General features: G+C 38.5%; 1 long non-coding RNA gene across 1 annotated transcript; it reads left to right on the top strand.

The window, feature by feature from the left end:
- Window positions 1-1,736: 1,736 nt before the first annotated feature.
- Window positions 1,737-19,695, top strand: LOC101322898 (uncharacterized). Its single transcript, XR_002177400.3, has 3 exons — window positions 1,737-1,867; window positions 18,300-18,370; window positions 19,219-19,695. It is a non-coding gene; the product is annotated as an uncharacterized lncRNA (long non-coding RNA).
- The last annotated feature ends 2,484 nt before the right edge of the window (window positions 19,696-22,179 follow it).

The following is a 22,179-nucleotide window of genomic DNA, read 5'->3' as shown; positions in this document are numbered from 1 at the left end:
AACAGTCCCTCTGCAGGGTCCTTGGTGGCTACAGTGAGAAACTAAACCATAGACCTGTGAGTGCCAATGGGTTATGGGTGGGGCACCAAGGCATCCAGGATCCCTCAGTGGTAAAATGAAGGTTACGTAGCCACAGGTCCTAAAATCTAGGTACCTATAAGTATTGACCAAGAGACAGAGAAGAAAAGGGACAAGTTTACAGGCATTTCCTTGAGGGGAGCAGCCAGCTGACACGCGGGGTAAGTAGCTGATGTCCTCATGGGTCTCCCACATTTCCCCACTCTGTGCCTGGCTCCCACAGCTGGGAACAGCTGGGCTGCATCTCCGGCTAAGCTGTCCGAAAAACCATGGCATGGTCTGGGAGGCGGGCAGGGGTCCTCCCAGTTGTCCTACTCTCACATGAGCCCTCCCTACCTCCAAGCAGCACTATTCCTCCGAGCGTGTGCTTTCATCTTTTCCCCTTCATGCAACCGGAGGCCACTTCTCCCCTTTCCTGAGCCTGTTGGTGACCAATTCCTCCCTTGGAAACATCTGTGAGTCCTGGCCCTAAGCTAGCTCAGCCTTTTCTTATTTTGCTCTGAGTTCTCTTGCTGCACAGAGGTGGGGGGCCTCTGGGAGCCACTGGCCACACGGGCCTGGTGAAGTGGAGCAGGGTAAATGTAACCAAGGCTAACAGGAATCAAGATCATGTGGACCCCAGCCCCACCCCCAACCCAGTTTAGGAAACCCAAGTCAGAAAAGCATATGAGGATGCAGTGAGAATGGATAAAAAGTGGAAACTGTGACTCTGGAGTTTGGCTTGAATGCAAACGTCATCATTTTCCTCAACACACATGGGCATCTCAGCAAAGTTCCCTGTTCCAGACATTCTTGAATTGGCCAATTTATATTTTATATTTTTGGACATTCTTCTGGAGTAATCTGTCAATTGACATAGACCAGATTCCCTTTCTTTTTTCTATTAGCAAAATTTTACAGAAATGTTTCCCCAACCCATCAGTTCCCTCGAGCTTTCTAGAAATCACAAGCAGGCGGCCCCATGTGTCAGCCGACTGCAGTGTTCCTAACAGTCCACTGGCCCCATGCTTTGAGTAGTCCCCCAGGACGGAGCTTTCCTCATGCTCTGGCCACAAGCCTAGGCTGAGAGGGCCAGGTACAATTGTGGAGTTGACAAGGGTGTTTTTTTAATAGAGCACATTGATTCTGGGTTATGTTTTAAATACAGTAATGTGCTTAAAGGAAAGAAGAGAAGAACAAACACAAAGGGTACTGCAGATTGGAAACTGGAGTGATGTGGCGAGAACACTGGCCTGGAAGATCATCCCCAAACGTTAATAAATAACATTGTGACCTTGAACAAGTCCCTCAACATTGCTGACTTCAGTTTCCTCCTCATTTCCAAAACTGGGCAACACTTTAGCTCTAAAATTCTTAAGGACACATAAAATATCAAAATACACAGACATGGATAACCTCATACTCTATGGATATGGAAAACATTGCCTTATGTGATAAACAGATACTTGTTAGTGGACTGAAAACTAAGTAGTCCAGGTGAGGATTCTGAGCAGGGAAGGCGAGACACTGGACCATGATGTCATCTCTCAAATTTAATGGTTGTATATTTTTTTAATGTGTTTTATGAAGTGTATTAGCAAGATCTTGAAGCACAAAGTGCTGCTCCTTTGAATCAACATTTAAAGATTTTTCTCTCCACTCTTTCAGGTGTCAGGATGAAAACTTCAATTTATCACAAGCCTCTTGTATGCGTGTCAGTATTACGAATTCACATACCAACCCATTCTTGGGTCCTTCTAGCGATGAAGGAGCTGCAGAGGTTAAAGACCTTGCCAAGGTCACGCAGCTAGTAAGTAGAAGGGCTGGGATCTGAAACCAGCACCTGTTTCTGTCCACTCATCACCAGCACAATTCTGGTGATGCCATGAGATGCTCTGAGAACAATGCCTTGACTCTCAAAGTTCATGTGGCTTCTCTCCAATGTACTTGACCTTATGAAAACGACTTTTGGAAACACTCACCTATCTTTGTCTTCAGAAAAATTCTAGGGGACCAGGCTGTGTGATCTATGGGTGAGCTCAGCACAGTATCCCCAACAAGAAGGAAGGCTCTAGGCTGTTGGTGTGCTGGGACAGCTGTTAGAAATAACACGGGCCAGCTTGCCTGAACAACTGCAATCACATCTTCTGCAAAGGGGTCATTTTCTCAGGGGTCTTTCAATCTAGGCTTTAAGCTTCATCAAATCTCATAAACTGGTACATTGATTTGCCTTCTGTCTTTTGCATTTGGTTTTCCAATATTCTAAGAACAGGTTTTGCAATGTCACCTGATCTGTAGAGTTTCTCACTGAATGCAAGTTTTCATGGTTTCATCTGAAGCTAGAAACAGGATTAAACTCTGAAATGACCATTAGACACCAAATTCTATTCTCATCTCCTCCTGAGACAAGGGAAGGGTGATATAGTTTGCCCAGTCTCAAGTCTGTCCCACACGGCCAGCCTGAAACTGGGTCCTGAGTCAGTCTTCTTCTTGTTTTAATTTGTTTATTTGTGATGGGGACTTGCTGCTTCTAGGAGGGTCTCATTAAAAAAAAAAAAATCTCAGAAGACATCAAAAAGTTCTGACAAAACATCTTGATGATTTAAGTGTAAATATGTCAGAGACATATGGTTTCTATTATTCCTGAAATAACACATGGGTTTAAAAATCAAGGGAAAAGTGTTTGGTAAAACACATTTCAGGACTTGGCTAAACGTTTTTCAAAGGCCAGTTCTGAAGCCTGAAGGGGAAAACACCCAGAGGGGGGCAAGTCCAAGTGCTCCACTCCTATCTGGTTTGTTTCTTTTCTTGATCAAGGATGACAGTTGTGCTGCCACCAGAGCACTGATTTATCTGCCACCACGAGGAATTTATCTGGCGAGTTACGTTTTAGTGAGCAAGTCTAGGTCTTGATCCTATCCCCATTGTTTACTATCAATACCAGTTTTAGTCAAGTTAATGCATCTGAAAAATGAGAAAATTATATATATCATAGGATTGTTGTGAGCATTTGCACTAATACATGTCAACTACCTGGCACGTAGTAGACGTTTAATAAGAGGCAGCATTTAAAATGATCATTATTCTATATATCTGTGGGTCTGTTTCTTTTTTGTTATATTCACTAGTTTGCTATATTTTAAAAGTCCCACATATGAGCGATATCATACAGTATTTGCCTTTCTCTGTCTGACTTATTTCACTTAGCATCATATACTCCAACTAGGGGTTACCAGTGGGAGGGAGGGGCAAAATAGGGGTGGGGAAGTGGGAGGTGCAAACTACTGGGGGCTAGGTAGGCTCAAGGATGTACAACACGGGGAATACAGCCAGTATTTTGTAGTAACTGTAAATGGAAAGTAACCTCTAAAAATTGTAATAAAATTTAAAAATGTTAAAAATAAAATAATACACATAAAATAGTGTATACAGTAGAGTGATACAGCTTAAAAAAATAATAATAGTGAAACACATGCCCATGTACCCACAACCAGCTTAATAAAAAGAGCAATAATAATACTTTGAAAAAAAGATAAAATGATCATTATTCATTTGAAAAGTGGTTATGGGAGGATGGGTGATGGAACCTCAAAATTGATTTGAGGGTGTGAAGAATCTGTGAGATCACATGAGATCCTTTACCCACCTCCCCAACCAGAGACACAGCTGGTAGAGGAATAGAATAACAGTATCAACAACTGCAACACAAGAAGAAACAAGAGTGAGCCCCAAACTGGGAAGCCAGGATGAAGTCAGTCTCCACTGACCAACTCATCAGGGCATGTGCACCTCAAGGCATATTTTTACATGGCTTCTAATTTAGGATATTCATTTTTAACTGATATTTGGATAATGTTTTTTAATTAATTAATTTTAACAACTTTATTGAGCTATGATTGACTTACAAAAAACTGGAGTATTTTAAATGTATAATTTGGTAAGGTTTATATTGTGAAACCATCACCAAAATCAACATAGTGAACATATTCATCACTCCTAAAAGTTTTCTTGTGCCCCTTTGTAATTCCCTCCACCTCTCCCCTTCACCCCATGTCCCCAGGCAACCACTGAAGTGTTTTCTGTCACTGTAGATAAGTTTGCATTTTCTAAAATTTTATGTGAGTGGAATCATAAAATATTTGCACTTTTTAATCTGGCTTCTTTCAGTCAGCATTATGTTTTGAGATTCATTTTGTCATTGTGTGTATCAGTAGCTCACTTCCTTTTATTGTTGAACAGTATTCCATTATATAAACATATGGCATTTGTTTGTCCACTTTGATGACCATTGGGATTGTTTCTAGTTTTTTGTTTTGTTTTGTTTTTATTATTACAGATAAAGCTGGAATGAACATATGTGTGTAAATCTTTGTGTTTTCTTTGCTCATGGTAAATACCTAGGAGTGGAATGGCTGGATATTTTGTTAGGTGTATATTTAAAGTTTCAAGAAACTGACAAACTATTTTCTAAAGTGGTCGTACCATTTTGCATTCCCAGCCTCACTGTATTAGTTAGTGTTCTTGCTGCTACCCATCCTAACCAACACTTGAAATGGTCAGTCTTTTTAATTTTAGACATTTAAATAGATATATTATGGTATCTCACTGTGATTTTAATTTACATTTCCATAGTGACTAATGGTGTTGGCCATCTTTTTGTGCGCTTACTTACAATTCCTATGTCTTCTTTGGTGAAGTATGTGCTCAAACCTTTCACTTATTTTTAAAAACTTAGGTTTTTATTATTGTTTTTGGTGTTTTTAAAAATATTCTGTGTAAAATTCCTTTATCAGATGTATGATTTGCAAGTGTTTCCTTCCAATCTGTGGCTTGTTTCATTCTCTTTATAAATGTCTTTCAAAGAGCAGAAGTTCTTCATTTTGATGAATCTCAATATATCAAATTTTTCTTTTATAGATTGTACTTTCAGTGTTGTATCTAAGTAATTTTTACCTAACTCAATGTCACAAAGATTTTCTCCTGTTTTTCTTTCTAGAATTTTTATAGTTTTAAGTTTTACATTTAGGTCCATGATCTATTTTAAGTTAATCTTTTGCATATGGTGTGAGATTCGGTACAAGGCTCCTTTTTTTGTTGTTGTTGTTTTTCTTGCATGTGGCTATCTAATTGTTCCACCATCACGTGTTAAAAAGACTATCCTTTCTCCACTGAATTGCCTTTGTACCTGTGTCAAGATCAGTCGATCATATATGTTTGGGTATATTTCTGGACTCTCCATTTTGTTCCATTAGTATATTTGTCTATTTTAAAACCAATACCACATTTGTCTTGATTACTATGACCTTATAATAAGTCTTGAAGTCAGGCAGTGTGAATACTCCAATATTTTTCTTTTCTTCCAAAATTGTTTTGGTTCTTTGAGGTCCCTTGCATCTCCATATGAATTTTAGACTCAGACTGTCAATTTCTATAAAAAGCCTGCTAGGATATTCATTGGGATCAATTTGGGGAGAACTAACATTTTAAAAGTATTGAGTCTTCTCACCCATGAACAAGGTGTATCTCTCCATTTGCTTAGGGCTTCTTTAATTTCTCTCAGCAATATTTTGTGGTTTTCAGTCTACAGGTTTTTCATTTCTTTTGTCAGACTTATCTCATATTTTTTGTTATTATAAATGATATTTAAAAATTTTTAATTCCAACTGTTCATTGTTAGTATTTAGAAATACAATTGATTTTTATATATTAATCTGATATAATCTTGGTAAACTTACCCATTAATTTTAGCAACTTTTTGTAGATTCTATAAAATTTTCTATATAGACTTTATGTTATGTGTACATAAAGATAGTTTCACTTCTTTCTTTCCAGTGTGGGCATCTTTTTCCACTTTCTTACCTTGTTGCATTGGCTAGAACCTTTATGACAATGTCAAATAGAAATAGGAACAGTGGACATCTTTACCTTGTTCCTGGCCTTAGGGGGAAAGCATAGGATCTTTTACCATTAAGTATGATGTCAGATGTAGGTCTCTGTAGCTCTCTTTAGTCAGATTAAAAATGTTTCTTTATATTCCTAGTTTGTTGTGAGCTTTTATCAGATTTTGATGATGGATTTTGTCAAATTCTTTCTCTGCATTGATTGAGATGATTGTATGGTGCATTGATTGATTTTCTAATGTTAAACTATTCTTGCACTCTTATTCCTGTCATGATGTATTATCCTTTTTTATATATTGTTGGGTTCAGTTTGTTAAAATTTAAGAATATTTGCATCTATATTCATGAGGGACATTGATCTATAGTTTTTATTTCCTTGTAATGTATTTGTTTGGCTTGGGTATCTTTCTGATTTTGACGTCATAGAATGAGTTGTGAAGTGTTCCCTTCTCTTCAATTTGTCTTAAATTGATATTCTTTCCTTTTTAAATGTTTGATAGAATTTGCTAGAAAGTAACTTTGTTTGTTGAAATGTTTTAACTAAAAATTCAATTTTTAAAATAGACATATGGTCTTCAACTTGTCTATTTCATCTGGAATAAACTTTGATAGTTGTGTCTTTCAATAAATTTGTCCATTTCACGTAAGTTCTTGAATTTATTAGCATAAACCTGTTCAAAGTATTCCATTACTATTATTTTAGTGTCTGTAGAATTTATAGTGCTGCCACCTCCCTCATTCTTGATGTTGGTAATTTGTGTCTTTTCTCATTTTTTTCCTGATCAGGTTGGCTGGAGATTTATCAATTTTTAAAATCTTTTCAAAGAACCAGGTTTCAATTTTATTGATTTTCTTGATTATTTCACTGTTTTCTATTTCATTGATTTGGACTTTGTCTTTCATTATTTCTTTTCTTCTGCTTATTTTGAGTTAATATACTCTTTTTTCTCTAGAGAGTTAAGGTGGAAATCAGGCCATTCATTTGAGAACTTTCCTTTTTTTCTAATAAATGCATTTGAGTGCCATACATTCCCCTCTATGTGTGTACTGCTTTAGCAGTGTCCTTCAAATTTGATATGCTGTGTTTTCATTTCATTCGGTTAAAATATTTTCTAACTTCCCTTTTAATTTTATCTTTGACCCATGAGTTATTTACAAGTTTGGATTAAAATGTATAGGCAAGTGAAAGGAGAGGGAATAGAATTGCAGAAAAAGAAATATTCTTTATTGAGTCCTTTTTGGGCTTAAAACATGGGCTAAGTGCTTTTACAACATTGACTCTATCATTGCAAAAACTCCATTTCTAAGATATGGAAAACTGGTGGCAAAGAAATTTATTAATGAGCTCAGGTTACACAAGAAGTGACAGATTTGGAATTAGACCCTTTGTCTGCCAGTCTCCAAGCTCACACTATCTGTCTTCTTCCCACATTTGGGGTGAAAGGTAGCAAATCAGAATAATGGGAGAGTATGCAAATCAAGGATTCTTGCCTTCTTAGAGTGAGCTTTGATACTGATTGCTAAGTAAACCATTGTGACATCTATACTCTGGTCTTTTTACGGATTCACAAACCTTAAAGCTGATGGAAATGATAATTAATTTAGAGTTCATGTAAGTCACTGTGATTGACTACAGCATGAAAAGCAAAATTCTACCTCTCATCCACTGACTTATAGAGAACTGGTAGAGAATAATGATCTACATCTGGAGAGCCACTTTGTGTGATGGTGGTGACCATGGGACTGAGGAACAGAGGTTGGAAGACAGATGGTGTTTCTTTTCATTAAGGCTTTGTTATTTCTATCATCTTTTTTACTGAAAAGCTGATCAAATCTTTCCAGTCCCTTTCTTTTTTGGCATTACTGATGTAGATATTCCTGGTTAGAGATAAATGTTATCTCAATGTGGGGTGAAATGAAAATGCTCTACTGAATTAAATCAGACAGAATAGAGGTGTGGAGGAGTTTATCAAGGAAAAATAACACATCTGGGGCTCAGGTATCCCTCAAGGAGAAAAGAGAACATCTGCAATGAAAAGAACAAAGGAAGAGAGACACTCATTGAATAACATATAGCAAAGAGTCTATCAAAGAACCTCAAAAAACTGGGAACTACCTACAATGTGTTTTCTTTGCCCGACTTGGAGAATTTCCATGTTGATGGTGTGTCAGTGCCCCTCATATCAGCACCCTGTGACCTGCTTTGTTTGTTGTTTGCTTGTTGTGTTTGCCCTTGAGGACACAGTTCCAATTAGGAAGGGGAGACTGCATACTACCCAGCCTAGCCCTGTAAATATTTGTATAGTGTTTATGACAGATGTTTTCCTGTTATGAAGGAATCTGACCTTCATTAAAAATCTGGAACTTTTTAATGTGATGCCAAAACATCAGAAACAACATCAGGGATTGCTGGTGATTTACACATATTTAAAGATGCAAATTCTTATTTGAACAAACTAGTAATTATCACAACTATTATTATTTGGTGGGAAAGTGGTCATAGGGTACAATATAACCACAGTTCCTTTTTCTTTGCTCTAATCACCATCTTATTTCACCCAGCATTCTGCAAGATGGGTCATTTAATGCTCTCACTTCATAAACCAGAAATGTGGCTTTTCCTTACATCCCTTGAAGTGTTCTTCCTGATGTTTGGAACACCAATTAAGCCACATACAAATAACCCTCAATATCTAGCTTATGTTATTTCTCATAACCATTTTTCATCAAGATGGTATAAATGTGTAACACAGGAAAAACTGCATAAAGGTATAAAGAAAAATACAATACAATGAAAAGGTTAAGTCACTTTAATTTCCCAGAGGTGCAGTAACTTCTTTTAAGCTGAGGCATATGCACTTAGACTCACCCACTTAGCCGATACTTTGCCTCCTTATAATTGTTGGAATTTGGAGCCACCATGACTTGTGTTTGCCAGAAAAAAGATACATGATGTTCTTCAGGGTTTCTGGAACGCAGAAGATATAAACTGTAGAAACCATGTGCACGGGGTCACAATAGAATTCACGCATGTTGTAGACCCAGGAAAAGAGAGCCAGAGTGGTGTGACCAAGAACCCACCCAGGTGCATTCATTACCCATATTTTACCACCAGTCAGTTGTGGAGATTAGGGTCTCAGTTCCGCACCTGAGGTTATCAGCATTCTGAGAAGGGATCCCGTTCATAGTGGGACTTAAAAGAACAATATGCATGCAAATGTTATAATATCAGAATGCCAATTCATTACTTTACATTTTTAAAGTATGGCATGTAACTAGAAACACTCAAAGTCCTAATGCCCAATGTAGTCTTTGGTTGATAATCGGGGCAAAAATAGGGAATATCAGGATCGAATACAGAATAACACTATGTACCCATCATCTCTCTGCAGAGTTTGTTTAGAAATCTGTAGTTCAGGCTTCCCGTTATATTTGTATGATACCTGGACTAGCATTGTTGAATTTTGCCCTAGGGCTTCCCATTTTCTGTTTCCCCAGAAGACAGAGCCATTTTTGATAGCTGTGTTCTTCAGAACATGAATGTTTCATTCAGGTTACAGTTAAATCTTGCTGGCTTGGGAGTCATTCACTCAACGGACTGTGAACATCCTTGTTGTGATCCACTGTGGGTGGATGGGAGTTTTTAATTTCAGCAGATGATATTATTTCCTCACTTCCAATTTCTTGGAAATTAGGGACTCATTAAAACCTGCAACACTTGCAAAGAAAGCAACATAACCTGTTTGCAGAGATACTTTGTATTCTTTGACTGAACATACCTGCATGTCACTTTTTCAGTAAAATTAACAGTTGACTAATGTTCATTGTTAATAAAACTTCTGAAGAGTTCTGCAAGGGACAGGCATGTGTCTAAAAGAAACTGTCACACATCTGCTTCAAGGGGTCATGGACTATGTTCACAGCAGTAGAGTTTGTTACAACAAAAATTGGAAACAACTTAAATATCTACCAAAAGAAGAATGGATAAAGCAGTTGTCATATATTCAAAGAAAACCAACAATTAAAAAAAGTTAATTAGCACTCATGTATTAATATAGATACATCTAGAAAATTAATGAGGAAGAAAAGTAAGTCACAGAAAGCCATGTACAGTATGAGACCATTCCTGCATTTTTAAAACTCTCAGAACAATGCCGTAATTAGATTATGGAAGCATACATGTGTTGTTTTTAAAAAAAAATGTTTAAGTATACCCAACAATTTCTCCAGACTGTGGCTTCTTCTGAGAAACTAGGGAACGGAATAGGACTGGGGTGGGCTAAGAAGGGCAATTAAACTCTATCTGCAAAGTTTCATTTCTTCAAAAAATCTGGTGAAATATAGAAAATATGAATAGTTACATAAATCTAGATGGCAAGTACATAGGTTATTATTATACTCAATCTTCTATTTCTCTGTTTTTAAATACTCCATAATAAAATTTTAAAAAGAAAAAGGAATTTATATGGCATGGAAAAACTGATCACAGAAAAATATGTATTACTTGATACGATTTATGAAAAACGTGAATATAGATATGTATATTCATATGTAAGTGTATATCTAAAGTTGTAAACGCACAGAATAAGGTAGGAGTGATGAATCACCAAGTTGTTACTTGTAGTTACCTACTGGCAAGAGAGAAATGGGTGAAGGCTGTGGGTAAAGGGGTACTTTCACTTTTTTTGAACTCTATATACATCTCTAATTTTATAAAATGTATATGAAGCATGTGTTGACTACATAATTTATACTACATCATAATTTAAAAATGAAAATGCAAATCCACCTTCCTTCTAAGAAAACAAGGAACAACAACAACAGCAATTCATACATCTTCCAAGGTTGTCAGACTCTCTCTAGGGAATTCCCGGAACTTATTTATTATTTATTTAGTTATTTATGGAATTTTATTATTTTTTTATACAGCACTTTCTTATTAGTTATCTATTTTATACATATTAGTGTATGTATGTTAAATGCAATCTCCCAATTCATCCCATCACCACCCCCCCATTTCCCCCCTTGATGTCCATATGTTTGTTCTCTACATCTGTGTCTCTAATCTGCCTGGCAAACTGGTTCATCTGTGCCATTTTTCTAGATTCCACATATACGTGTTAATAAACGATATTTGTTTTTCTCTTTCTGACATACTTCACTCTGTATGACAGTCTCTAGATCCATCCACGTCTCTACAAATGACCCAGTTTCATTCCTTTTATGGCTGAGTAATATTCCATTGTATATATGTAGCACATCATCTTTATCCATTTGTCTGTCGATGGGCATTTAGGTTACTTCCATGACCTGGATATTGTAAATAGTGCTGCAACGAACATTGGGGTGCATGTGTCTTTTTGAATTATGGTTTTCGCTGGGTATATGCCCAGTAGTGGGATTGCTGGGTCATATGATAATTCTATTTTTAGTTTTTTAAGGAACCTCCATACTGTTCTCCATAGTGGTGTATCAATTTACATTCCCACCAACAGTGCAAGAGGGTTCCCTTACTCCACACCCTCTCCAGCATTTGTTGTTTGTAGATTTTCTGACGATACCCATTCTAACTGGTGTGAGGTGATACCTCATTGTAGTTTTGATTTGCATTTCGCTAATAATTAGTGATGTTGAGCAGCTTTTCATGTGCTTCTTGGCCATTTGTATGTCTTCTTTGGAGAAATGTCTATTTAGGTCTTCTGCCCATTTTTGGATTGGGTTGTTTGTTTCTTCAATATTGAGGTGAGACATTTATATATTTTGGAGATTAATCCTTTGTCCATTGATTTGTTTATAAACATTTTCTCCCATTCTGAGGGTTGTCTTTTTGTCTTGTTTGTAGTTTCCTTTGCTTTGGAAAAGCTTTTAAGTTTTATTGGGTCCCATTTGTTTATTTTTGTTTTTATTTCCATTACTCTAGGAGGTGGATCAAAAAAGATCTTGCTGTGATTTATGTCAAAGAGTGTTCTTCCTATGTTTTCCTCTAAGAGTTTTATAGTGTTTGGTCACACATTTAGGTCTCTAATCCATTTTGAGGTTATTTTTGTGTATGGTGCTAGGGAGTGTTCTAATTTCATTCTTTTACATGTAGCTGTCCAGTTTTCCCAGCACCACTTATTGAAGAGACTGTCTTTTCTCCATTGTATATCCTTGCTTCCTTTGTCATAGATTAGTTGACCATAGGTGCATGGGTTTATCTCTGGGCTTTCTATCCTGTTCCATTGGTCTGTATTTCTGTTTTTGTGCTACCACCATATTGTCTTGATTACTGTAGCTTTGTAGTATAGTCTGAAATCAGGGAGTCTGATTCCTCCAGCTCCATTTTTTTCCCTCAAGACTGTTTTGGCTATTTGGGGTCTTTTTTGTCTCCATACAAATATTAAGATTTTTGTTCTAGTTCTATAAAAAATGCCTTTGGTAATTTGATAGGGATTTCATTGAATCTGTAGATAGCTTTGGGTAGTATAGTCATTTTCACAATATTGATTCTTCCAATCCAAGAACATGATATATCTCTCCATCTGTTTGTATCATCTTTAATTTCTTTCATCAATGTCTTATAGATGTCTGCATACAGGTCTTTTGTCTCCCTAAGTAGTTTTATTCCTAGGTATTTTATTCTTTTTGTTGCAATGGTAAATGGGAGTGTTTCCTTTTTCTCTTTCAGATTTTTCATCATTAGTGTATAAGAATGCAAAAGATTCCTGTGCATTAATTTTGCATCCTTCAACATTACCAAGTTCATTGATTAGTTCTAGTAGTTTTCTGATGGCATCTTTAGGATTCTCTGTGTATAGTATCATGTCATCTGCAAACAGTGACAGTTTTACTTCTTCTTTTCCAATATGTATTCCTTTTATTTCTTTTTCTTCTCTGATTGCTGTGGCTAGGACTTCCAAAACTTTGGTGAATAATAGTGGTGAGAGTGGGCAACCCTCTCTTGTTCCTGATCTTAGTGGAAATGGTTTCAGTTTTTCACCATTGAGAACGATGTCGGCTGTGGGTTTGTAATATATGGCCTTTAATACGTTTAGGTAAGTTCACTCTATGCCTAGTTTCTGGAGGGTTTTTATCATAAATGGGTGTTGAATTTGTCAAAAGATTTTTCTGTATCTATTGAGAAAATCATATGGTTTTTATCCTTCAGTTTGTTAATATGGTGTATCACATTGATTGATTTGCATATATTGAAGAATCCTTGCATCCCTGTGATAAAGCCCACTTGATCATAGTGTATGATCCTTTTAATGTGTTGTTGGATTCTGTTTGCCAGTATTTTGTTGAGGATTTTTCTGTCAATATTCAGCAGTGATATTGGCCTGTAATTTTCCTTTTTGGAATATCTTTGTCTGCTTTTGGTATCAGGGTTATGGTGGTCTCATAGAATGAGTTTGGGAGTGTTACTTCTGCAATTTTTGGGAAGAGTTTGAGAAGGATGGGTGTTAGTTCTTCCTTAAATGTTTGACAGAATTCACCTATAAAGCCATCTGGGCCTGGACTTTTGTTTGTTGGAAGATTTTTAATCACAGTCTCAATTTCATTACTTCTAATTGGTCTGTTCATATTTTCCATTTCTTCCTGGTTCAGTCTTGGAAGGTTATAATTTTCTAAGAATTTGTCCATTTCTTTAGGTGGTCCATTTTATTGGCATAGGGTTGCTTGTAGTAGTCTTTTAGGATGCTTTGTATTTCTGCAGTGTCTGTTGTAATTTGTCTTTTTCATTTCCAATTTTATTGATTTTACTCCTCTCCCTGTTTTTCTTGATGAGTCTAGCTAGTGGTTTATCAATATTTTTTATCTTCTCAAAGAATCAGCTTTAGTTTTATTGATCTTTGCTAGTGTTTTCTTTGTTTCTATTTCATTTATTTTGCTCTGATCTTTATGATTTCTTTCCTTCTGCTAACTTTGTATTTTTTAAAAATTTTTTTTTTATTTATTTTAATTTATTTTTGGCTGCATTGGGTCTTCGTTGCTGTGTGCGGGCTTTCTGTAGTTGCAGCGAGCGGGGGCCACTCCTCGTTGCGGTGCACGGGCTTCTCACTGTGGTGGCCTCTCTCGTTGTGGAGCACGGGCTCCAGGCACGCGGGCTTCAGTAGTTGTGGCACGTGGGCTCAGTAGCTGTGGCTCGAGGGCTCCAGAGCGCAGGCTCAGCAGTTGTGGCACACGGGCTTAGTTGCTCCGTGGCATGTGGGATCCTCCCGGACCAGGGCGCGAACCCATGTCCCCTGCATTGGCAGGTGGATTCTTAACCACTGTGCCACCAGGGAAGCCCTAACTTTGTATTTTGTTTGTTCTTCTTTCTCTAGTTACTTTAGGTGTAAGTTTAGATTATTTATTTGACATTTTTCTTGTTTCTTGAGGTAAGCTTGTATTGCTATAAACTTCCCTCTTAGAACTGCTTTTGCTGCATCCCATAGGTTTTGGATTGTTGTATTTTCATTGTAATTTGTCTGTAGGTATTTTTTTATTTCCTCTTTGATTTCTTCAGTGATCCCTTGGTTATTAAGTAATGTATTGCTTAGCCTCCCTGCGTTTGTTTTTTACTTTTTTTCCCTGTAATTGATTTCTAATCTCATAGCATTGTGGTCAGAAAGGACGCTTGATATGATTCCAGTTTTCTTAAATTTACTGAAGATTGATTTGTGACCCAAGATGTGATCTATCCTGGAGAATGTTCTGTGTGCCCTTGAGAAGAAAGTGTAATCTGCTGTTTTTGGATGGAATGTCCTATAAATATCAATTAAATCTATCTGGCCTATTGTGTCATTTAAAGATTGTATTTCCTTTTCAATTTTCTGTTTGGATGATCTGTCCATTGGTGTAAGTGAGGTGTTAGAGTCCCCCACTATTATTGTGTTACTCTCGATTTCCTCTTTTATAGCTGTTACCAGTTGCCTTATGTATTGATGCGCTCCTATGTTGAGTGCATATATATTTATAATTGTTATATCTTCTTCTTGGATTGATCCCTTGATCATTATGTAGTGTCCTTCCTTGTCTCTTGTAACATTCTTTAAAGTCTATTTTTTCTGATGTAAGTATTGCTACTCCAGCTTTGTTTTGATTTCCATTTGCATGGAATATCTTTTTCCATCCCCTCACTTTCAGTCTGTATGTATCCCTAGGTCTGAAGTGGGTCTCTTGTAGACAGCATATATGTGGGTCTTGTTTTTGTATACATTCAGTGAGGCTGTGCCTTTTCATTGGAGCATTTAATCCATTCACATTTAAGGTAAAAATTATCAATATGTATGTTCCTATTACCATTTTCTTAATTGTTTTGGGTTTGTTTTTGTAGGTCTGTTTCTTCTCTTGTGTTTCCCAGTTAGAGATGTTCCTTTAGCATTTGTTGTAGAGCTGGTTTGGTGGTGTTGAATTCTCTTAACTTTTGCTTGTCTGCAAAGCTTTTGATTTCTCCATCGAATCTGAATGAGATCCTTGAGGGTGGAGTAATCTTAGTTGTAGGTTCTTCCCTTTCATCACTTTAAATATATACTGCCACTGTCTTCTGGCTTTTAGAGTTTCTCCTGAGAAATCAGCTCTTAACCTTATGGGAGTTCCATTGTATGTTACTTGTCATTTTTCCCTTGTTGCTTTCAATAATTTTTCTTTGTCTTTAATTTTTGTCAATTTGATTACTATGTGTCTTGGTGTGTTTCTCTTTGGATTTATCCTGCCTGGGACTCTCTGTGTTTCTTGGGCTTGGGTGGCTATTTCCTTTCCCATGTTAGGGACGTTTTCAACTATAATCTCTTCAAATATTTTCTTGAGTCCCTTTTCTCTCTCTTCTCCTTCTGAGACCCATATAAATTGAATGTTGGTGCATTTAAGTTTATTCCAGAGGTCTCTTAGGCTGTTTTCCTTTCTTTTTATTCTGCTTTCTTTATTCTGTTCCACTGCTGTGGATTCCACCATTCTCTCTTCCAGGTCACTTATCCATTGTTCTGCCTCAGTTATTCTGCTACTGATTCCTTCTAGTGTATTTTTCATTTCAGTTATTGAATTGTTCATATCTGTTTTTTTGTTCTTTAATTCTTCTAGGTCATTGTTAGACATTTCTTGCATCTTCTCAATCTTTGCCTCCATTCTTTTTCTGAGGTCCTGGATCATCTTCACTATTTTTATCCTGAATTCTTTTTCTGGAAGGTTGCCTATCTCCGCTTCATGTAGTTGTTTTTCTGGAGTTTTATCTTGTTTCTTCATCTGGTACATAATCCTCTGCCTTTTCATTTTGCCTATCTTTCTGTGAATGTGGTTTTCATTCCACAGACTGTAGGATTGTAGTTCTTCCTGCTTCTGCTGTCTGTCCTCTGGTGGATGAGGCTGTCTAAGAGGCCTGTGGAAGCTTCCTGATGGGAGGGACTGGTGGTGGATAGTGCTGGGTGTTTCTCTGTTGGGCAGAGCTCAGTAAAACTTTAAACTACTTGTCTGCTGATTGGTGGGGCTGAGTTCCCTCCCTGTTGGTTGTTTGGCCTGAGGCAACCCAGCACTGGACACTACAAGCTCTTTGTTGGGGCTAATGGCAGAGTCCAGGAGGGCTCACACAAAGGAGTACTTCCCAGAACCTCTGCTACCTGTGTGCTTGTCCCTGCTGTGAGCCACAGCTGCCCCCCACCTCTGCAGGAGACACTCCAACACTAGCAGGTAGTTCTGGTTCAGTCTCCTATGGAGTCACTGCTCCTTACCCCTGGGTCCTGATGTGCACACTACTTTGTGTGTGCCCTGCAAGACTGGAGTCTCTGTTTTCCCTAGTCCTGTCAAAGTCCTGCCATCAAATCCTGCTAGCCTTCAAAGTGTGATTCACTGGGAATTCCTCCTCCTTTTTCTGGACCCCCAGGTTGGGAAGCCTGATGTGGGGCTCAGAACCTTCACTCCAGTGGGTGGACTTCTGTGGTATAATTGTTCTCCAGTTTGTGAGTCACCCACCCAGCAGTTATGAAATTTGATTTTATTGTGATTGTGCCCCTCCTACAATCTCATTGCGACTTCTCCTTTGTCTTTGGATGTGGGGTATCTTTTTTGGTGAGTTCTGGTGCCTTCCTGTCGGTGATTGTTCAGCAGTTAGTTGTGATTCTGGTGCTCTCGCAAGAGGGAGTGAGCACATGTCCTTCTACTCTGCCATCTTGAACCAATTTAAATTCCAGGAATTTAAATCAAACAAATTCTTCCCAGATCATGGAGATCTGCATTTTTCACTCCCAAGACCCCCAAATAAAGACTAAGGTAACATTGTCCCAATGGCTATTCCTAGGGATGGGGGAAGGTTGAAAAGACTGTTGATCCAATCAGGGACAAACTAACAAGAGCACAGGGAAAGACTGGAGAAGACTCTAGTTCAGTGTCAAGTAGTGTCTCTGAAGCCACCTGAAGGCCCTGGGCCCCTATGACTGAGTACAGTGTTCTAATATAATTCCTGAGAGTGTGCAGGACTATATTCTTGCAACATGGGATGTCCTCTCACTTCACTTCCCTGCTTAATTCCCTAATCTCTTGGCTTGATTATTGTACCCACCTATCTGGTGAGACACCAATCTCTGTTCCTGGGCTCCTGGCCCCCATGGCAGCGGAATGGCGGATGACATGAAGCTGCACAGCTGCGAGCCATACTGTCTCCAACCTAGACTCAATCTGGCTCCTAGCACTGCTCAGGATGTCACCATATTACTAATGTTGTAGTGCTTTCACACCTCTGTAGTGGTTATTTTAAACTTTCTGTACACCCTTCAAGTCTTACCCCAGCTGTCTCTCCTCTGACCTGTGTCTTCAACATTTCCCTCTCTGCTTTCAGCAGCACTGAAACACACTCATATCTCTCATCTTTGACTAAGAGATCCTCCTTTAACCTCACTCACCTCCACCTGGAACGTCTTCTTCGTCTTCACAATAAGACTTTCTGAACCACACTGGGTTCTCTTCCCCAGGTTACCTGGTCCTGCTTTGTCTTAATGCTGCACCTCAGTCCTGCTGCTTGTACTAGTCAGAAACCATGGGTATCCCTTTCCTCACTGATTCTTCTCACCCTGCCCCTCTTCAAACCCCTTTGTCCTTTCAAAGCAAATCCATCTTTGATTGTGCTTTGCCATCTTTGAAGCTGCAGGGTAGGCCCTAAATTTATTACTGATGTTTATGGCAGTGCCCAGAGGCAGTTCAGTCACCTATACTGAGAGCTGGGGGTGGTTTCCTCACTAGCTACCTCAGAAACAAGCTCATCTGGAAAAAGGTGATAATTTTCTACTAAAGACTAATAGCCTGCTTTCATAAAAAGAAAACTGAATTCTGCCTTTGAACATGACTTTGACTATCTTTCTTGTGAAATAATAATCTTGGCATTTTTGTTCGCAGGAACTTTGAGTCGCTCCAGAGCCCAAGCACCTGATCCTCAAATGTCGATCCTGATGGAAGGCTTTTCTGAGGTAACAATGCATCTTGTTTGCCACAGCATCATAACCCTTCTCTGAATGTGCCCTGTAGTCTAACTCGTTGTTTACAGGTCTAGCTCTTCTGTCAGATTGCAAGAGGGACCATCTCTTCACGCCATTGTCTTGCTATGCTTTGGCAATGGTTTCATACCTTGGGACAATGGGGGAGGGGCTTACTCTGGATTGTGCCATAATTAGGGTTTGTGACTGGACAAATCTGGATTCAGATCCCATCTCCGTTACTGACTCATTATATAATTTTGGCAAGGAACTAATTTCCCTGAGTCTCAGCTTTCTAATTAAGAGAAATAATTTCTACTTTAGAGATTGGTGTTAAGAGTATTTTGTCCATAGTAAATGCCAGAAAAATAATAGCTATTATTTAGTATGTCTATTATGATTAGTCGGTACACAATAGGGTTAGGGACAGTGTATAACTTTGTGATACCGTCTTTAGTTTCCTTTAGGAGGAAAATGGTTGTATCTTCTGAGATTTCAGTTGGGGTATCCCACAACTGCCCTATAGTGTGAGATCCTGTCATACATCAACTTAATCTGTGTTATTTGATCATGTACTGAAGCTTTAGCATAACCAATCTCTATACCTTCCAACTGCAAATGACTCTTTGGAAGGAAAAAATGTGTCCTGGCCGACAGTTCTATGGCCATGTAACAGGAGACCTTGGTTCAGCTCCAGTGGTAGGTGGGGGGAGGTTGACTTGGGATGTTGGATGTTTAAGGGATCCCAGGATGAACAGAAATATCATCTGGAGAACAAATTTTCTGTCCTCCCACTGATTTGCTTGCCTTTCTTTTTCTTTTATTTTTTGTTTTTGGTGCAGGAGAGAGAATAAAAGGAATAAAGGAGAAAAGACCAAAAAAATGTGGATTCTCTTTGAAGGTCCCCAGAAGCAAATCCCCTAATTTCTGGGTTGGGATGGGATCACATTCCACTCATCAGTGGGCCATTGGTGCTTGCTGGATAACAGCTGCTCAAGCGGGTAGGGTGAGGGTGAGGGGCAGGGGCAGGTGCTGTAAAAAGAAAACAATATTCTGCTGTTGTAGCCTGGCCCCTGCCTCTACAGTTGGGAGAAATGCTAGGAAATTGGCTCCCAGGCTGTTCAATTTTACAGAATAAGAAAATTTTTAAATAAAAAGAAAACAAAAACAAACCCTGAGAACTACAGAAGTCTGGAACGTTTTCGAGTTTAAAAACCTTAAAGTTTAAAAATTAAACATTTAAAAAAACTGCTATCAACTCTCACCACTGTTTAACAAAAGAAAGAACAATTTTAACACCAAAAATGAAGTAAAAATATATCCTTGGAATAAAAGAAAGTCCTTTGCAGAAAATGTAGTTTCAACCTTGTAGTTCTTTTTTTTCCTCTTTCTCCATCCATCCATCCATCCAACCGTATAGTTATTTAGTTATTGTATGTCTCCCTAAATATTTATATGATACTATGCTGATTTTCCCTATTTCTCTGTGGATCTTTCATTATGAGCTAGGTCCAGTCCTCAGAAAAGGAGTTTAGAACCCTGCCTTGGAGGTTATTTACTACAAGACTTAGTTTAAAGATGAATATTCTGAAACACAGAAATTAAGTGACTAGACCCTTATGGTTGTACAGCTAGTGGCAGAGCAGAGTTGGGGCCAGTCATCAGATTCCTGGTCTTAAAACCAAATGCTACTGCCTGTCTCATCATTATGTCATCAGCAAAGGGCACAGTCAGCATTCAGGTGTCTATTGCAATGGGGTTCTTATCCATTGGTCACCACCTAGAAACTCAGGGTGGGCACTTCAGACACTGTCTTCTGTTACATCCCCAGTCCTGTCTTCACTGATCACAGTCCTTTTCCTGCTTGACCTCCCCCGACACTGGCTCTGTGGGTTAAGTGTGCCCCCACATTGCCAGTGCCCAGTCCCAAGATGGGGGAGGCAGGCACTGCTTGTTGCTCCCTTTCCTCCATCCCTTGGAGATACCAAGTCTTCCTAACTCCATCTCTGAAATGACTCTTCTATTTTGTTATTCCTCCCTTGCCCCAAAGATCTCATTCAGTCCTTCATCATTTCCTCTTCAGAATTGTTGCAGCAGTCTCCTCATTGGTCCTCCTAGCTGCAGATGCTCTTTTTCTATTTATTCTCTGAAACAAAATATCAAAAACAAATAGCAACAAGAAAATAATAACAGCAACAGTAAACTGTAATGACTCCAGTTGCTTCCACTAGTAAACTCTCTCCCTGCTCTCATCTCTGAGCACCATGTCTGAGTTTCACCCAGTTACTGGCCATTCCAGGCCATGTGCTTCTGAGCCTTTGGTCATGCCATTCCTTTGACCTGGAATGCCCTTCCTCTCATTCTCTGTTTTAAAAGCTCCCACCCTCCCTTAATGCTCACTTCAAATGTCACTCCTAATGCCACTTCATTTCTCCCTTCTCCAGCAGAATTAGTTTCTCTCTCCTCTATGTCCCTATAACTCTTAGCCCACCTCTATCCTTGAGTGAATATCAGGAGATGTCATGGCTGGTTGTGTATTCCTCCTCCACAATAAATTGTGAGCTCATTGAAGCAATGTTTGGGGCCTTCTCCATCACTGTATCCCTCCCAGCATCTAGTTCTGCACCTGGCTCCAAGTGAGCATTTGACTAAAATGTGTTGAATGAGTGAATGAGAGGTCTAACCACATCTCTTTTAGGAAGTACAGAAGCAGAACTGGGAGGATCTATAGGCTGGATTCAATGTCTGGATATTTAAGAATTGAGTGGGAAGAGAGTTGAAGTGAGAAACTTGGTTAGGTATTGGGGGGAATGTTCCCAGGCTAGAGCTTTCTTTCTGGCGGTTAAAATATGGAAAATTTTCACTCTGGGAATGAAGCAACTTCTTGTCAATGGGACCAAAATATTCACACAGATTTATTAGAGGTTGAAAGACTCTGAGGCAATCCACCTTAATCCTACACCTGTCTGTAGGATTTGTATTAAATTAAAATTTTAATAATGAACTAGATTTTGATATCAAAAGACTTTGATTTTATTTTCAAACAAATGTTAAAGAATAACTAAGAGTGAGACATTTTGATGCCATCTAACTGAGGTGACCATGAACACTGTGGAGAGATCCAGGGGACTTTGTACAGTTTCGGGAGGCAAGGTGGGAAAGTGGGTCTGTCTACCTCTGTAAATTATTCTTTTGTAATCTGACATCTTGAGCAGCTTTCGATATAATGTTCTTAAAAATAAAGCCAAACACTCCAATGGAAAGTAGTAGAAGACCTGAGCTCTAGTATCTGATATCTAAGTGTGGTTGGGTCTCTTGAATTCCATTAGCTTCAATACCCTCTGTAAAATGGGAATAATGACACAGCACATCCCTCACAGGATTATTCTGATAACGTAATAAGATAACATATGAAACATAACTAGCTAGAACCTGCAACATAGTGGGTCCTCAATAAATATTATGTTAATTCCTTTTTAAAATAGATAAGACAACTTGGATAAAAGTTACAGGGAAACATCTGAAGGTCATAAGCAACCTTGGCTTGAGTTAAACAGCAATGTTGGCAGAAAGGACATGCAACTCTCCAGGCCTGGTCTGTAAAATCCTCCCTCATAAGATGTACTTCTCTTCCCCATCTGCCAGCCAGATAGAAAGGATCCAACAGAGGGGTCAGAGGCTGTAGAAGATGGCAAAGATGTGGACAGCCTCGGTCCCTGAGTCACTTTGTGGAAGGCAGCCTGCTGAACCGTTATGAGCGTGAGAAACAAATTTCTATCTTTTAAGCCACTGAGACGTGGGTT

This window comes from Tursiops truncatus, chromosome 6 (assembly GCF_011762595.2).
Source record: "Tursiops truncatus isolate mTurTru1 chromosome 6, mTurTru1.mat.Y, whole genome shotgun sequence".
In the NCBI taxonomy this organism is placed as follows: Eukaryota; Metazoa; Chordata; class Mammalia; order Artiodactyla; family Delphinidae; genus Tursiops; species Tursiops truncatus.
The sequence above is the reverse complement of the archived record's forward strand: the minus strand, read 5'-3'. Positions and strand labels throughout refer to the sequence as shown.